This window comes from Limulus polyphemus, unplaced genomic scaffold (assembly GCF_000517525.1).
Source record: "Limulus polyphemus unplaced genomic scaffold, Limulus_polyphemus-2.1.2 Scaffold2338, whole genome shotgun sequence".
Classification (NCBI taxonomy): domain Eukaryota; kingdom Metazoa; phylum Arthropoda; class Merostomata; order Xiphosura; family Limulidae; genus Limulus; species Limulus polyphemus.
In genome coordinates this window covers 59,056-62,676 of record NW_013667948.1, presented here as the reverse complement: position 1 = coordinate 62,676, position 3,621 = coordinate 59,056, and the positions used below count along the sequence as shown (strand labels likewise).

Genomic DNA, 3,621 nt, shown 5'->3' with positions numbered 1-3,621 from the left:
TAGAATGGTGCCTGGTATGGAGGGTTTGTCATATGAAGAGAGGCTGAAATCTCTCAAATTGTTTTCTCTTCAAAAAAAGAAGAGTTAGGTGGGATCTTATTGAGGTGTTTAAGATTGTAAAGGGAATTGATAGTGCTGATGCATCATCTTTTTTCATATTTAATAGTGACAATAGTAGGACTAGGGGACACAAATTTAAATTTTGGCAGGGTAGGAGTCATCTTCAGCTAAGACAGTTTCATTTTTCTAATAGGATGGTTGGCCTTTGGAATGGGTTGCCATTTGATGTTGTAGAGACAGTAAATTTAAGTGAGTTTAAGAAAAAGTTTGATAAGATAAGGGCTGGCTTTAATATTTGTTTTTTAATTATTTTAGTTTAGAGGATGGAACACCTGAGATGGACCAATAGGTCCCATGTTGTCCCAAAATGTTATGTTAACATTCTACCAAAAAATAAGTCACTAAAACTGTGATACATACATAACCACTTGGAATGCTTTCCACTGTAAAGAAAATAACTATTTGTGATATTTTCATAAATTATAACAAATATGAAAGTATAATATGAGGCACTTACAAATACATAGAATACTTTCACATGCTGAGCTGAACAGAAACAAGTTGCTTAAGATAATCATTACTGAACTTTATGAACCTCATCTTATGATTCTACAGTTACATAGTAGTAGTAATCATCAGCTTATTTTTTGTTTTGTTTTTGTATATAATTAACCCTTTTCTGTGATTATAAAGATAAATTCATTTTAAGATATATTCACTCTGATTGCAGAGAACAGGTAAAATGTTTGCACATGAAAACTACAAGAACAATCACTGTTCACAGTGAAAAAACATTACTTTCTAATTCTTACAAGACAATTAAACTTTTAATTCATCTTCATCTAAGAAGGTTAAATGTAAACAAACACAGAAATTTATGAATTTTGGGCTACGAAAAGAATTAAACTAAAAACTGACAAATTAATAAATAAAATAATGAGTACTTCTACATTTTTAATAGTGGTTTGAATTACAAACAAGAATTTTTTGTTTTTAGATCTTGTTATCTATCATCTCATAGTTGTTTCTCAATATATTCTGTAAAAAGAGCTATATTTCCAATTCAGTTAATAATGATTATGGCATACTATCAAACTGTTCAAACAAAACCTAAAATGCAAACTTTTGTTTCTTCCCTTCTAACAGCAAATATGCAGACTTTTATAATCTTGATTTAATAGTTAGTGCTACCAATAGTAGTAATTATTATTAATAAACCAAATCATTTTGCATGTATTGAACTTGGATGATTTATAAATTAAACATAACACCAACAACAATTTTAGTTATAATTGTTTGTAATTATTTCAATATTGATTCTGTACCATGTGGATAAATACTTTACTTTGATAATTAAAACTTTAATAATAGGCCACTACTCAAACAATGACTGAAAAACCATAATCATTAAGTTTTTAGTTATAACATATAGGAAAACTCTATATTTTAAAACTTATTATGAACTAAATCATCTTCATTTCAAATTTAATGATTAATCTTTCATTTTTAAACTGAATTGTTCCACCTCTTAACTAAATTAGGTTTATATTATGTTTTGATTAAATGCTAAAACAATAAAAAAATGTTATATTAATATGTACTATACCTTACATTATTAATAATTTTAGTTTAGTTTAGACTTTAGAGAATGGAGCAGCTGGGATGGACCAATAGGTCCTTGTTTCCCAAAACATTATGTTATATTTATAATGTTCACTTTGGTTGGAGTTGGATTCAAAAGAATTACCATTATCACAAAGGAGTACTGTATGGTCATTTTTAAACATTATCAGAAAGTGTTGGTTACATCCATAGCACGTACTTGAATCTCAATAAGTATTTCTCAATGATGTTTCCTTGCTCAAAACCTTGAGAGAACACATTGTTTACCAATTCACTTTTCTAGCTCTGATAAATAAGAGATTAATTCTGGCTTTAGTGTAAATTTTACAGTAATCTCATTCATAAGCCTAGCTTTTATAATCTCAGCAAGTTATGTAAACAATCATAAACTAAGTTTTACTTTTAGACATTATTATAATTTTAATGTAAAATTAAAAGCAAAAAACTTACCCACTGGCCTAAGACTCCGTATATACTATATTACAATATTAGAAACTTGTTTAGTATAAATAAATAAATAAACAGGAATATTAAATTTAAGCAAATTTAAACGTAACAGTTACTGAAATCTCATTCCTTACTTTTCGTTTGTTAATAACAGTGTTACGTTATCGTTTGTTTGCCTTCTTTGAGTGCAAGATGTTTCGCAATGGCATTTATGAATCTTGAAAGCTGAAAACAAGCTGATTCAAAACAAAAAATTGACTAGAAAAAGTTTTCTAACTTTCAAAGTACATTAATCATAGCTTCTTTTCTTTCACTTTGAAATCACTGAAAATATTTCGTAAGCCTTCACCAACATCCTATTCGAACATTGTTTACATTAAAGTTTAAACATCTTTTTCAGAAATTTGGCGATAAACATAGCGAACTCGCACTACACCTATTAATATTTGTATTATATATATACTATAGTACCTGTTGTGGTCTCACTTTGGGATATTCCAACCCGGATGCTAAATTTTAAACGTTAATATGCTGACGTAGTTCTAAAATCGTTTCTATTAACATTTATTTTCTAAAAGCACCAAGTCTATACTATTAAAGTTAATATTTAATGTTTGATGTAAATAAAGTAGTAACTTATATGAAATTAAAATCAACAATATCTACCGTACTGTTAACTATCAGTTCAGAAACTGAGGAGAACGTTCACTTTAAATATTGCAATTCAGGTCTGTTTATAACATTTCAAGTTTACGCCTCTTTCATCGCCACATATTAACCAAAACAAGCTATTTTTCTTTGATGACGCAACTTATGTGAAGTTCTGATAGCCGTATGAATCAAAGATTGGAGTTTGATACTAGTGGTTACTCAAGAACACTATCAATTGAAGTCTTGCGTCATTATTAGAATTATTTCTAGTTAAATGAAAAAAATGAAATGTTGATATTGCTTTATTACAAGTAGACGAATACACAACCTTCACAACTTGACAACCGAAAGAAAGCGAATGTCATTCCAAGAGTGTGATGAATTTATAAACTTTTTGATTGATTTCAAGTTTGTGTAATGTTACCATTTTTTAAGGGGAAAGAATGGTCCTTTGAACAGTGCCACTATTTCCAGTGACAATGCTCAACTGAATATGCAAGCATAATATTCATTTTCTACCTGCTTATTTGAATGTAGACTTTTTAAATTGTTTTGTTTATTCTAAATCCATGTACTTTTACATAACACTCGGTTCGAAAAACGTTAAATTGACTTCATTCTAGTTCCTATGTTGTTCTTCAGAAAATACCTACTCTACCAACAAAGTGTTGCGTCAGCGAGGTCACGTGACTAGTATCACGCCATGTCCTTCTCGAACCTTCGTGAATTGTCGGGAGACTACTAGATTGGGGATAGTGTGGTATATATAAGACGGTCACAACGTGACGGGACAGTGTGTGTAATTGAACTGCGGAGAGAGAATATTGTGAGACGTTCGTT

The 3,621-nt window shown here is 29.6% G+C and overlaps 1 protein-coding gene across 4 annotated transcripts in view; it reads right to left on the bottom strand.

Moving 5' to 3' along the window:
- The window catches only part of LOC106466670 (disabled homolog 2-like), a 46,737-nt gene extending 43,862 nt beyond the window's left edge, over nt 1-2,875 (bottom strand). The window contains exon 1 of one of the 4 annotated variants that reach the window (XM_022394730.1): nt 2,602-2,875. The gene's annotated coding sequence lies outside the window, so the exon portion shown is untranslated. The other 3 variants (XM_022394729.1, XM_013926961.2, XM_013926962.2) reach the window with 3 other exon arrangements.
- Between the last annotated feature and the right edge of the window lie 746 nt (nt 2,876-3,621).